The sequence below is a fragment of the Cervus canadensis genome, chromosome 3, assembly GCF_019320065.1.
Source record: "Cervus canadensis isolate Bull #8, Minnesota chromosome 3, ASM1932006v1, whole genome shotgun sequence".
NCBI lineage: Eukaryota > Metazoa > Chordata > Mammalia > Artiodactyla > Cervidae > Cervus > Cervus canadensis.
In genome coordinates, this window is record NC_057388.1 from 46,737,902 (window position 1) to 46,753,057 (window position 15,156).

The window sequence follows — 15,156 nt, forward strand, 5'->3', positions numbered from 1 at the left end:
AATAATATTCCATGTGTATATATACTGATGCCACAACTTCTTTATCCACTCAACTGTTGATGGACAGGTAGTTTCCATTTCTTGGCTATTATGAATAATTCTGCAATAAACATGGGGGTGCAGATACCCCTTCGAGATTCTATTTTCATTTCCTTTGGATAAATACCCAAAAGTGGAATTACTGGATCATATGGTCTTCCAGTTTTAATTTCCTGAGGAACCTCCATACTGTTTTCCGTAGTGCTTTTACGGCTATTATTTTTAAGCATCTATGTCTTGTCTGAGGGGCAAAGGCACAAAGTAAATACAAACCATGATTTACAGAGAAACCTGCTCACAAACCTCATTGTATATATCTCTGTATCAAACCTCTAAGTACATGCAGTTTATGAGTGGGATGAATTTATTAAAATGGTTTCATGCTTTATTGATTTGTGGTATTGCTAGTTAGTCATGGCCGACACAAAAAATTACTGATTGTCCTCTTGAAAAATATGAATAGAATAAGGCTTGGAATAAAACACAGCTTTCAAAAGACTATGATGACATTAAATACAATTGGAAAAATGTATTTGCTGAATTTACACCCTCTTTATCATATTGACTCAATCTGACTTTCACAGGTATATTATCATTTGTTGAAGTTAAGAATATAGCTTATGTTTTGAAAACAGTCCCACCATGAAGCACCAAAAGGGGTGCCAAGCCCACAGACTGCAGCATGAGATCACTTCATTTATTCAAAATCAAGCAGACATAGTTGTTTAATACACAGATATCTCTGAAGCAAATCTGGTAAAATATTATAGTGAATAAAATAGCTGGCACATTCTAGTTAATAAGAACACAGATTGATTTGTCTTTTATCACTTTCAGTTTCATTATCATCAGTCCTACTGACATACTCTCATGAGGTACGGTTCATGATGAGAAAATTGATGTGGTTTATCTTTCTTTTCCAGCTAAAGGAAATGAAGTAATTAAGCAACTTATCCAAAATCATATGGTGTAGCAACATTTCTTAGACTATGCAGAGTATCCCAGTACTTCCCAAAATTCAAGAAAAATATTCACTCCAGCATCTCTTAGGATTCAAGGACTCAAGGATTTGAACCCAATCACTCACTAACACCCATTAACTAGTTGGGAAAGACCATGCTGTAACTCAACTCACATCTTATTGAGTTGGAATATAAAGGAAAGTACAGATAGGAGTACTCAATAGCCAACCCCAAAGGAGAAAGTTCTATTTTTAAAGCCGCAGCCTGAGCTCTCCTGATCTGTTTCCCACACTAGCCTTTTTCCACTTTGTATTTCAGTACTATATGCCTCACTTCTGATTTCTTCCAGTTCAGAGGGTGAAAATCAATCTCAAAAAGTGCTTCAGCTCAAGCAATGTGCAGCCACCCAGAGATCTCCAGAGAGAAACGGCGAGCACCAGCTTCAGACAGTGAAGGGAAGGGAAGCCTTTTGCAAATCTGGAATTGCCAGCTGCCAGAAAAGGTAGAAAATTACAAAGGAACACTTTGGGTCACAAGGATGTCATTTAGGGCTCCACAGTGGCAATTTCAAAAATGGTACCCTTCTGGATGGAGTGATTTCACCTGCCTGCTCAACTGTTTAATGGAGATCCAGGAAACAAATTATAATCATACAGAATCCAGGCATGAAACTATGAATGTGGGATTTTCCACAGTCTAGACTTCGTTGTTTATGTCCTGAAACAGGGCGGGGGACAAAATCCCCCTAATTTTCTCCAACCAAAGATCCACTTGACATTTTGCAACATTCATGGATTCAGTTATTCATTCTTACATTCATTCATTCATCAAACTCGGGGACTTGTGCATATACATTACCATGCATGAGAAATGCAGCTGAGGTTCCTAGTGAAACAGAGCACTGGGTTTCCTTGCTTAGAAGACTGGGGAAAGCTGACAGAATCCTATTATGAGCAAAGCCAAAAATGCCTGGGTTATCTGGATGACTATTTTGTTATCGGCTTTCCTTTTTCATGAAAGAATTGGCCTCTCAATGTTATCTAGAGCAAATATCAAATATTCTCATACAATCGAGGCAGTTCCCCTCACCTACCACCTGTCCACCTCTTCACTGATTTTTATTTAGCCTTATTTGCTTGAGTTTCACTTGGTATCAGTATCTGTCGTGTTCTTTATTCATCTACTTTTTAGATAGTCTTGAAAAACTATTTCTGAATTCAACTTTGATAGGAGCAAATCCACTCCAGTATTCTTGCCTGGAGAATCCCCTGGATAGAGGGGCCTAGCAGGCTACAGTCCATGGGGTCACACAGAGTTGGACAGGACTGAGTGACTAGCATGCATGCACGCACGCACGCACACACATACACACACTCATCATATCATCCTTGTGCAAAGTGAAGAATCTTGTTTAACCTGAATAATCACCCCAAATCTGCTTGGCAAGTTCTCATTTTCATACATCTAATTTTCTCTAGCTGGAGCCATCTGTATATAGAGGAACAAATAGCTGAGAGAAGAGATGATCTCACCAAGAATTTAACTGTGTTATGCTGAAGGAATTAACCTTTTGACTCCTGGTGAATCCTGTTCAATGCCTTTTTTTCCCCAAAATAAATAATGTACTATCGGTTTTTGTTTTGCAGAGTGGCCTATGAGTTATTTCTATTTTCTAATGCCAAGTTACTTCAGTGACCTAAAGTGCCAAAATAAAATCTTTTTAAACTATTTAGAAAGGAGGGGATGGAAAAATCAAGAGTTTGGGATCAACATATAACACCACTATGTATAAAACAGGTGAACAGCAAGGACCTAATGTATAGCACAGGGAATCATACTCGATATCTTGTAATAATATATAATGGAAAAGAATATAAAATATATATATATGAATCACTTTGCTACATACCTGAAACTAACACAACACTGTAAATCAATTATATTTAAATAAACAATTTAAAAAATATATTTGGTATTGGATGCTATGGAGATTAGTCTCCATTAGCCAAGCAACTGACACAAACATTTTTATTCTACTCGCTTTCTCTTCTTTTCAGATTTTATTAGTAAGTTATTATCTTTCCATCACTCTTGCACTCTCTCCTCATTACCTAAAACGTCTCTCGCTCCTTCCACCAGAGGACACTTCTCTGGGATGTCACAATTCTCACCTGAGCCTTCCTTCCATTTGAATCCTTCACACTTGCTAATCTCTACTCTTCCAATCCCAGTCCAAGCAAATAAATCTGATGGCAAATTCCCACCCTCCCTGCTGTTTAATGAGTCCCCTCAGAGCCCGAGGACAGCAATAAGCCCTTAATGTATTATATCTTCCACTATGATTTGTACCACAGTAACTCCTACTAGAAACACATACAGAACCATGGAGTTTTTAAACTCTATCCCAGCTATGAAAATGCAAGTTACCTTAAAATCTATTAATATGAGACATACAAAGTATATGTCATGATTTACGTAAAATACAACATGTGGGTTCAGTTATATAATCAAGTCTGAAGTCAATTCACTTCTGTTTATATTACACTATTAATTATCTATAAATTTTTATTTTACTGTTTTGTTCATATTATCATTTCATCATTATTTTGCTAACAGCAGAACTATTCATTTGAATGTATTAAATGTATATAAAAAGGCTTTTCACTATCATGTTACTAACCATCAGAGCAAGACTATATCATCAAGTCATTTAAATGGTCACAGGGAACTCTGTGCTCAGTACTCTATAAGTGCCTAAATGGGAAAAGAACTTGGAAAAGAATAGATACATGTATATGTATAATTGAATCATTCTGCTGTACTCCTGAAACTAACACATTATGAATCAACTATAATATAAAATAAAAAATTTTAAAAAACACAAATTACCCCCAAATTATTTCCTTTCAATAACCCTGACTTCCCAGTAGCTATATTATTATTCTAGTTATAGACACAGCTGACTTCTCCTTCAGCAATATTCTAAATCAGATGCTCCTGACCAAACTGAATGAGGAAACCATGTACTGTGTTAAAAACGTCAATAGAACCTATAATGGTGATGGACTCCTACAAGAAGTAGAAAGCTGAAATCACTCTGCATAAATACACTCATATAGGAAACAGCACTGAATAGTCAATATTTAGGCCAGATTTATCTTGTCATATACCACAACAATCAATACCAAAACACTGTAATGAGATTTTACAAGGGACACTGATTGGGCATTTCTGTGTTTATTTCACTGGAGCCTAGCAAGGAAGGAGCAGGACAGCCAGAAAAGTATTTGCAATGCAATTAGTGGAGGACCAGTGTATCTGAGTGTATGCCAGACGCAGGGGCCTCCCCTAATTCACGCAGCCCAGCGTGTTAATGGGGTGCACAACATCGAACTGAACTTCCTACAGTTTGAAAACTTTTGTCAGTTAACTAGATGTTTACTGAGTGCCTAGCTTCGGCACTCAACATGTAGCTCTCTGGATGTGGTTCCAGCACCATCTGTCACTTAAGCTTCCCCAGATTCAAAAATTTCAATTCAAACTAATCTACTCGGCACTCTAACTGAAGCTATAATTCAAACTTCAACATGAAGCTTGAATTCCTTTTCAGTGTTCTTCAACTTTGACCCAGCTCCCCCCACCCCTCCTTCGCTGAAAAGGGCCAAGACAACAGCCCAGCAAGTGGGGCAGGCAAAACAGACCTCCTTTGTTCACTTTTGTCCTTTCAGCTCCCTATTGAGGTGAGGGACTGAAAAGCCGCACAAGGCTTTGGAAGGCAGCGGTGCACCAGCTCCAGCCATCCTTCCTCAAAGACCCAAAAGCTCCAGGACGAAACACTTTCGACAGTCCATTTTTACCTTAAAGGCATAACGAATGGAAGATTACTACATTTCCCCTTCCCTTTCCCTTGAGAGAGAATCTGTTAAGGGTGTTTAACAGCAGTCTGGAATGTTCGTCCAAAATGTATGCTGTAAATCATACCATTCAAATGCCAAGGGCACGGAAAAGTGGCATGAAATTAGCTTTAAAGTTGAAATTTGGAGAAACGATCAGTCTGCGTTGAATACATCTACTGAATTTTTTGAATGCTCTCAGCCCACTTGAGAAAGATAAATCAAATTCACTGCATATTACACAGTTGAAGACCTCCTACAGGATTCCCTCAGATGGCCTTGGGAATCTATTTTCTTGACTCCAGAGGATTTTGAACCAATACGCCATGCACATCAGAAAATTCAAATACACATATGAATATGGATGTATACTCAAAATATTCTTTCCAGCCCTTCCTATCATCATTTAACAAGAAGAATCTTTTTAATTATTTTATTTTTTTATTTTTATTTATTTATTTGGTGGGATTGGGTCTCAGTTGAAGCCCATGGGCTTAGCTGTCCCACAGTGTGTGGGATCTTTGCTCCCAGACTAGGGATCAAACCTGCATCCTCTGTATTAAAAGGCGGATTCTTAATCACTGGACCACCTGGGAAGTCCCAAGAAGAAAGTTTTAAAGTATCATCTTCACCAGATAGTAATGTCTCATTTTCACTTCCATGTGAATTAAACAACACTTTAGCAGGGAACAACATGGAAGATAACCAGGAAACAATTAAGACAGGTAAGATTTATTTGTCATTCCTGTTTTTAAATTGAATAAGCCATTTGAACAGTATGTGGAGTAGATGAACATTTGAAGGTTTATTCCCTTTATCACTGGCACTTTTTAAAAATATATTAATTTATTTTAATTGGAGGCTAATTATTTTACAGTTTTATGGTAGTTTTTGCCATACATTGACATGAATCAGCCAAGTGTATACCTGTGTCCCCCATCCCAAACCCCCCTCCCCCTCCCTCCCCCTCCCATCCCTCTGGGTTGTCCCAGTGCACCGGCTTTGAGTGCCCTGTTTCATGCAACAAACTTGGACTGGTGATCTATTTCACAATTGATAATATACATGTTTCGATGCTATTCTCTCAGATCATCCCACCCTCGCCTTCTCCCACAGAGTCCAAAAGTCTGTTCTATACATCTGTGACTCTTTTTCTGTCTTGCATATAGGGTTATCATTACCATCTTTCTAAATTCCATATATATGCGTTAGTATACTGTATTGGTGTTTATCTTTCTGGCTTACTTCACTCTGTATAATGGGCTCCAGTTTCATCCACCTCATTAGAACTGATTCAAATGTATTCTTTTTAATGGGCTGAGTAATATTCCATGGTGTATATGTACCACAGCTTCCTTATCCATTCGTCTGCTGATGGGCATCTAGGTTGCTTCCATGTCCTGGCTATTATAAACAGTGCTATGATGAACACTGGGGTACACGTGTCTCTTTCAGATCTGGTTTCCTCGGTGTGTATGCCTAGGAGTGGGATTGCTGGGTCATATGGCAGTTCTATTTCCAGTTTTTTAAGGAATCGCCACACTGTTCTCCATAGCGGCTGTACTGGTTTGCATTCCCACCGACAGTGTAAGAGGGCTCCCTTTTCTCCACACCCTCTCCAGCATTTATTGTTTGTAGACTTTTTGATGGCAGCCATCCTGACCGGCATGAGATGGTATCTCATTGTGGTTTTGATTTGCATTTCTCTGATAATGAGTGATATTGAGCATCTTTTCATGTGTTTGTTAGCCATCTGTATGTCTTTTTTGTAGAAATGTCTATTTAGTTCTTTGGCCCATTTTTTGATTGGGTCATTTATTTTTCTGGTATTGAGCTGCATGAGCTGTCTATATATTTCTGAGATTAATTCTTTGTCAGTTGCTTCGTTTGCTATTATTTTCTCCCATTCTGAAGGCTGTCTTTTCACCTTGCTTATAGTTTCCTTCACTGTGCTAAGCTTTTAAGTTTAATTAGGTCCCATTTGTTTATTTTTGCTTTTATTTCCATTATCTGGTAGGTGGATCATAGAGGATCTTGCTGTGATTTATGTCAGAAAGTGTTCTGCCTATGTTTTTCCTCTAGGAATTTTATAGTTTCTGGTCTTATATTAGATCTTTAATCCATTTTGAGTTTATTTTTGTGTATGGTGTTATAAAGTGTTCTAGTTTCATTCTTTTACAGGTGGTTGACCAGTTTATCCAGCACCACTTGTTAAAGATATTGTCTTTTCTCCATTGTGTATTTTTGCCTCCTTTGTCAGAGATAAGGTGCCCAGAGTTGCATGGATTCATCTCTGGGCTTTCTATTTTGTTCCACTGATTTATATTTCTCTCCTTGCCTGGCACTTCTTATATTCACTAGCTTTTCAGTCACTTGAGGGAAACCCTGTATCAGACTTTTAAAAATTACCTTTTTCACATTTGAAATTTCAAGCTTGTAGGCCAATAAAATAGGTTGAGGACATTGACACCGCATCTTTCTTATTAACTCAGCTATACAATTATAATTGGGTGGTGACAGTTTACTCTGTCATCTTTGAGGATTCTGTGGTGGGGGGAAATGCCTAATACAGACTTGTAACTGACAACTCAGGCACATTCCTAAAGAGTCAGTGTACTGTCTTTCTGTTTCCAGATATGAGGCAAATGTGCTCTTCATCTGGGTTAAAATAATGGTGTCAATTTTTTTTAGTAAAATAAAAGCACACTAATATGGAATCTAAGGGAAAGTTGCTCAGTCGTGTCCGACTCTTTGAAACTCCATGGAATTTTCCAGGCCAGAACACTGGAGTGTGTAGTCTTTCCCTTCTCCAGGGGGCTTCCCAACCCAGGGATTGAACCCAGGTCTCCTGTATTGCAGGTGGATTCTTTACCAGCTGAGCCACAGGGGAAGCCCAACATGGAATCTAACCTCAGAGCAAAATCACTTAGGACAAAAGAACTATAGACATATAATACTCTAATTCAACATTAAAAAAAAAAAATCACATGAATGTGTGTCTCCAAGGCTGGTTTCTCCTGGACTAAGACACATATCCCACAGCATCCATTTCATGCTCTGCACAAAGTACAGGCTCAATTAACACTTGGTAGGAACCACACATTTCCTTATTGATAAAAAATAAACCATTAAGTTATAAAACACTGTGAGTGGCTTATTCATAATACATGTTATATTAACTTATGCCTTTCAAAAGTAACAGTTATAGTTCTTTACACACATGAGGTTGGCTAATATCAAGAAAAGAGAATGTATGTGTTGGTGAAGATGCAGAAACACTGAACTCTTGTGCACTGCTCCTGGAAATGTAAAATGTAAAACAGCTGCCATGGAAAACAGTGGTTCTTCAAAAAATTAAAGTAGAACTACCACACGACTGAGCAATCTTACTTCTGGGTATATACCCAAAAGAACTGAAGGCAGTGATTCCAAAAGATAGATCTATACACCCATGTTCATGGCAGTAATATTTACAATAGCCAAAACATGCAAGCAGCCCAATGGTCCACTGACAGATGTATTTAAAAAAACACTGTGTGCACATACAATGGAATATTATTCAGTTTTTAAAAAGGTAGGAAATTCTGACACATGGATGAGCCTTGAAGACATTATGCTAAGTGACTTAAGCCAGTAGAAAAAGTACAGATACTGTATGATTCCACTCATGAGGTACTCGGGGTGTCCAATACAAAGACAGATAGTAGAATGATATTCAACAAGAGCTGGCAGTGGGCACAGGGAGTCATTGTTTTAATGGACACAGAGTTTCAGTTTGGGAAGATGAGAAAAGTTCGGGAGATGGATAGGGGTGATGGTGCTAGTGGTAAAGAACCCGCCTGCCAATGCAGGAGCAGGAAGAGACACAGGTTCGATCCCTGGGTCGGGAAGATCCTCTGGAGGAAGGCGTGGCAACCCACTCCAGTATTCTTGCCTGGAGAATTCCATGGACAGAGGAGCCCGGCGGGCTACAGGCCACAGGGTAGCAAAGAGTCGGACACGACTGAAAGGACTTAGCGCAGCACCGCACAGACGGCTGCACGGCAACGAGAACTAATCGATGCCACTAAGCCCCCACAGTTAAAAACGGTTAAAACAGCAGATTTTATGTTAAATATATATAAACACCACAATAAATCACAATAAAAAAGTCACGGCAAATAAATGCACGTTTTCTACAAATATCTTGCATTTGCTCCGCCCATTTAAAGACAACTTGATATTGAACACGTTAGCACTGCTAAAACTGGAGGCAGAACCACTCCCATATTTTCTCCATGCAGCCCTCTCCCTCATATTTTGAGAGGGGAAATCAACATTCATCAGTTCCTTGTGGCACATTTTCTTGTTCTTAGAAACTCTAGCCTTTGATGCCAATAAAGACTCTTTCAAACTAAAGGGGCTTTTCATTTTCCTGGGTGGACAAAGGGTTAAATAAAATGTGCCACTGGATTCTTGCCCCTAGCATCTCTGGAAGCTAGCAGAGCCCTGCCTTCTCCTAGGTCCTCACCTGGAAGGAAAGTTATGGGCTCCTCGAGGTAGGGGAAGCATGAAACATAAAAGTGAAGATACTTCTAAATGTATTTTGTAAATTCCAATCATTCCCCACCATCTCAGCCCTGGTGAGTCAAAGTAAAGAATCTGCATTGCAGGAGACCCAGGCTCAGTCCCTGGATTGGGAAGATCCCCTGGAGAAGGGAATGGCAACCCACTCCAGTATTCTTGCCTGGAGAACCCCCATGGACAGAGGAGCCTGGCGGGCTACAGTCCATGGTGTCGCATAGAGTCCGACATGACTGAGTGACTAACACACATATACACAGTATTTGAGGGCTGATCTCAAGCAGTCTTTGGATACAAACAGGCAAAATGTCCTATAAAAGAATACCCAAGGAGCTCCACATTCTAGTTGAATCTGCTATGGGTTACCACGCTTCTCAGATGGGAAATGTTCTTTGGAAATGGGGATGAGACCCCAAAGGCTGCTGGCAGAGGCAGAAAATCGACAGTTATGGACTGAACTGTGGTCCCCAAAGCCATCTGTTGAAGCCCTGATGCTCAATGTGACTATTTAGAGATAGAGCACTTTTAGGAGGTCATTAAGGTGAAATGGGGCTTCTCTGGTGGCTCAATTGGTAAAGAATCCTCCTGCAATGCAGGAGATTGCTTGCAGCACAGGAGACCCAGGTTCGATCCCTGAGTCTGGAAATTCCCCTGGAGAAGAAAATGGCAACCCACTCCAGTACTCTTGCCTGGAAAATCCCATGGACAGAGGAGCCTGGTGGGCTACAGTCCATGGGGTTGCAAAGAGTTGGACGCGACTTAGAGACTAAGCCACAAGGTAAAATGAGATGATATGGGTGAGGTCCTAATCCAATAGGTTCCATGGCCTTATAGGAAAGGAAGAGAGGAAACTCTTCATAGGTACAGTCTGAGGAAAGGGTATATGCACACACAGGCAGCCAACTGCCAGCCAGGAAGACAGCTCTCACCAGAACCCAGGCTGACACTCTGGTCTCAGACTTCTAGACTCTAGAACATTTATAAGAGCCTAAATGTCTGTTTATAAGCTGCCCAATCTATGTGCTTTGTACAGCAGCCCAAGCTAACTAAGACAAAGACCTTCTGATTCTACGGTGAGAAAATCAGGAGTTAAAAGCCTGGCTGGGGTCTTGGTGGTTACCCTTAGGGGAACATAATGACAATGACTGGTAGGAGCCACAAGAGGGCTTTCTTGGACCTTCATAAAGTTCTGTTCCTTGATTCGAACACAGTTACACGGAGTATTCAGTCTCTGCAAGTTTATCAACTGTATATTATGATACGTGGGGAAAGAATCTGTGTAAGTCTGTAGTCATAAATGATAAAAACCAGTATTAGTCTCCCCGAGGGCAGGAGCTCTGCTTTACTCAACACTGCATCCCCAGTGCTTAGGACAGCAGGCCATGCACTCAGTAAATGTGAATAAATGAATGAATGAATGAAAGTATAGCTCCCGTGTACAAACACGACATCATATCCACAGATTCTATTTCTATTTAACTGATCATACAAGGAAAACTATCCTTCATGAAAGAATTATTTGAAATGATTCTTAAGGAAATTTTCTACAGCCCAAGTGTACACATTCTCAGCACCCTCTCACCCTCCTGAAGCACTCACACCCAACACAGTCTCACATCAGCCTCACCGGAAGTACCATTTCCAAAGATGACTTTGCTTTTCATTTACTGTCCCTGCTGCAGTAACAAACATGATGCATTGTAAGCAGACTGGCCTACAGCCCAAAGACCTCACCACTACCCTGCGTTAGTTGGCTGGGTGACCTCTCTGAGCCCCACTGTATTCATTTGGAAACCCAAAGGTTAAGGAACAGTGTTTCCTTACAGCTCTGAAATTCCTGAATTGCCTGAAATGTTTAGCAACTTTCCTGTAACAAAGTAAAAGGCAAATTGAAAAAAGACCATGAGTCAGTAGGATTAAGAAAGCAAAATGAATTCATTTTTCCAATTGGTCAGTCAATTACAATCATCCTAAAAGCTATTCCAGGAAGAGCTGATTTCACTTTCCTTCAAATTCTTGTTTCTTTCAGTCAACAAGGAGCATCTTTATAAATATGCCCCAGTCATACACTTAGCATAGCTAACGCTTTCCTAAGATTTTATACTAGGGTCTCACTCAAAATCAACATCCAATTTGAGGAGGAAAACTGCCACAGTCAAAAGATTCAAGGCTGGGGGCCTGAAATGGAAATGTATGTATGCCAAATGGAAACGTTTGCCTTTTCTTCAAAAAAGAAACAGAAGTTTTCTTAAAAATTCTAATGTGCCAGGAACCTCTCAGCCTCTCTGGAACTGCAAGGGGTCATAGTCACTAAGAACAGTCCAGTGACTGTAACTGGTTGGATTGTGGGTTAACAGCCAAGTACTTAAAAGCTAACAGAAATAAAGGAACATGTGAAGGAGTTGAGGGGCAATACAGTGCAGTAAAAAGGCTATTCCACAGTACAACTCACTGAATCACAATACTGACTGCTACTGTGAGGTCTGCAGGGGCCAGAATTAAATGGGCTTACAATATGTCCCTGATTTTGAACACTGGGTGATTTTAGGCTTCCCCTAAACTGATGACAGGCTTCACAAGGCCACATTTTCAGTCCTGGATGGGTAAAAAGCTAATCCTTGCTTCCTCACTTCCTAGGGAGGCCACACAGCTAGGGTGGCCTTGGGAAAGTTACTTGACCTGTCTCCAGTCTCCTCGTGTTTAACATGTGGCTACTGTGAAAACTGAGATGACAGATACACGTAACGTGCACAGCGCCCCGCACCTCCGACGCGCGCTCAGACCCTCATTACTCGTAAAGATGAAAGTATCCAAGTGCCTAAATCCGCTTCAGTACTTCCGGCAGGTCTCATTTACTAGTAAGCTATTATTACAAAATTTTAATAACAGGGCACGGTTAGCATAGAACAGTGAACCAAAGTAGCCCAACCTCCTTCCATACGTTTGTATTCAGTGGCTACCGTGTTCCTTCCTGGAGAGCCTCAGGGGGAGCTGCTAGTGCAGAACTGTCTCCGACCCCATGACTCTCTCCTCGGTCTATTCTCGCTAGCGCCTGGGGCGAGGAGAGGTCCCGTCCCTCATAGATGCATCTCTGCGCCTTAACCACGCTGGATCGAGAAGGAAAAGGACACAGTGCTCCGCGCTGGATGCAGTCTCTGGCTGGAACTGCTAGAGCGAAAACGACAGGAGAGAGACTGGGTGGGAAAGGCACGCCAGCGCTCGGCGCCCTCCCTCCTCGCTCGCAACTGCGCAGAGACGGCTCCCCGGAGCGTGCGGGGGACAGAAGATGCTGCTGCGGGCCGGGTGGCGGGCGGGAGGTGAGGTGACCCGGAGGGCAGGGGAGCGGCTTGCTTACCAACCTGACCCCTCTCCACCCCTCCCAACCCCCTCGCTCCGGGTCCGGAGAACCCCCCGGCGGTGCTTGCTGCCCAGAGTACACGGCTCTGGGAGAAATGAGCGTTCCCCGACTCCTTGCACAGCGGCGCCCGGGTTCCCCCCCTGCGCACCGGCAGATGCGGGCAGGGAATGGCTGGGCTGTTCCATGGCCGGGGACTCGCGCTGCGGCGCCCACCCGCACGGCCTGCCCAGTGCTGGGGGCGGTGCGCTGCACAGATGGCGCTCGCCGGGAGATGGATGCTCCGAGCCGGCGGTGACGGCCAGCTCAACACAACATCCCCGAGCGAAGCTGTTGCCAGATCCCACCGGTGGGACCCTGGGCAGGGAAGGGGCTCTTCTGAGTCAGTCTCAAGCCCCGGCGAGCCAGCCCCAACAAGTCCCAGCCCCGAGAGCCCAGGCGAGGCGCCGGGGCCCCGGGGACCTGCACCTGTAGTGCCGACAAAGCCTTCGGAAAGCCTCCCATCCTATTGCTTTCGGGTGTCTCTCCTGTCCCCCATCCTTGCTTCCTCAAGTTCTCTCCAGGCTGGGGAGAGTGGAGGTCAGCTCGCCCCTGAACTCCGGCGATCCGCGCAGGTGTGAGCGCATCCGAACAAAGCCCACGCCCAGCTGTGTCCGCCGGGGCCGGAACGCGCATCCGCCCGAGCGCGCCGGCTCCGCACCTGCGCTCCCAGCCCTGCCGGCCCTGCGGCGTGACAGCCCGTGCCCTCCCAGAAAGCCGCAGTGCCGGCTCCAGCAGTTTCTCCAGGCCCAGCGGCCCCCAAAGCCACCTCCAGACAGGGCTTCCCTCCAGACAGGGGAAAGTGGGGCGCACGGATGCACAAGTTGGCCACAGTCTAGGGAGGTGATGGGGGGCCCGCCGACGCCGCTGTATCTCAGCCTGGCCCACACCCGGCTCCGGAGGAGAAGCGGGGAGTTGGTGGCCAGGTTGGCCCTGCCGCAGGCAGAGCTGGCGCGGCTCTAGAAAGCCCGGGTATTGCGGTGTCCCGGTGACAACACGGCCGCCCCCCGCGCCCTCCTCCGTTCCAGCCGTCGCCCGCGAGCAGGACCGAGTGTCACTGCCAGCCACGCACGGAGCTACTCACTTTCTTACGCCGCGCCCCCCGCTCGGCCCCGAGCGCCGGTGCCTTCAGTCTGCGACGAAGCCGTTCCTCCGGCAGCCCTGCGCCGTCCCTTGCGCCCGCGGCTCAGGCTCCGACTGCGGCGCGCGTCAGCGGGCGACCCAGGCGAAGCAGGGCTGGCCCGGCGCCCGCGCGCCCCCGCCACTGCGCCCTCCCGGCCCCTCCCCGTTCGCCGCTCTGCCTCCGCCCGCGCGGCCCGCGGCGCGATCCGCCCCCACCTCGCGCGCCCCTCCCCTCCCGTCTCCCCCGCCCCTTCCCCTCCCGCCCAGCTGCTGCTGTGGCGAACGGGCTCTGTCCGCCAGCGCCCCCGGGGCCTGGGTGGCCCCTCACCTGGGCGGCCGCGCCCCCACCCACCCACGTCAGCCTGCCAGCGCGTGAGGCGGCGGCTGTCGGGGTGGGGGCGGGGGCGGGGTAGCGTTCCGGGAACGAAGGTAGCTGGGATCTGGAATTTGGCTACAAAAGATGTTCCAGAAAATAATGGGTGGTTTTGAAATGCCACTCTCCCCGGTTTAGGTTTCTGTGCCAGGTCTGTGGTCTGCCCCCGCTACACCTTCTTTTAAAGCATTTAATTTCTTCGAAACTCACCAGTTGGGACGGTTGAAACTGACGTCTTTTTGTTTTGCACCTCTTCTTTCCAAAGAGGGAAGCTTTAGCTGTCTGCTCCCGGCTGGAGTTGGATCTTCTGGTCCCAGAGAACAGGGTTAGTTCACATTCGCCTATTTTTCAGATTTGAGAGCATTTATGGAGAATTATTTGCAAGGTAAAGAGAGTTACGATTTTCTAAATGAGTGGTATTTTAGCCAACACACTGCGGGCTGCAAGGTTCAGGCTCCGGAGCCCGCTCTGAGCTGCATTCTAGCTGATGTCCAAGATCCCTAGCCTGACACTCAAGCTCCTCAGCAGTCTACACAGGTTTGCAGCCTGGCCTCCCTGGGCTTCTTCCCAACCACCAGGCATCACCTCACTTGACCATTTGACCATTTACTGCAGGCGCCAACCCTCCCTCCCCTCTACTGGAACCTTATTGCCTTCCTCTCTCGTTTAATTCAAGAAGACTTTTGTGGAATCCTGCATCCCCTCTCCTCATCCCCAGGCTCCAGGCCCTGTGCTAGTGTGGGATTCAGGAATAAAAAAAGGCACAAGGTCATGCTTCACGGTCCTGATGACTGCTCTGCTCTACTGTAC

The 15,156-nt window shown here is 44.6% G+C and overlaps 1 protein-coding gene across 29 annotated transcripts in view; it reads right to left on the reverse strand.

Moving 5' to 3' along the window:
• Positions 1–14,118, reverse strand: part of NRCAM (neuronal cell adhesion molecule) — a 331,138-nt gene extending 317,020 nt beyond the window's left edge. For 17 of the 29 annotated variants that reach the window (XM_043463085.1, XM_043463072.1, XM_043463080.1 and 14 more), the window contains exon 1: positions 13,936–14,115. The gene's annotated coding sequence lies outside the window, so the exon portion shown is untranslated. Of the gene's footprint in view, positions 1–13,935 lie in introns of all 29 variants that reach the window. The other 12 variants (XM_043463063.1, XM_043463074.1, XM_043463064.1 and 9 more) reach the window with 4 other exon arrangements.
• Positions 14,119–15,156: the final 1,038 nt, after the last annotated feature.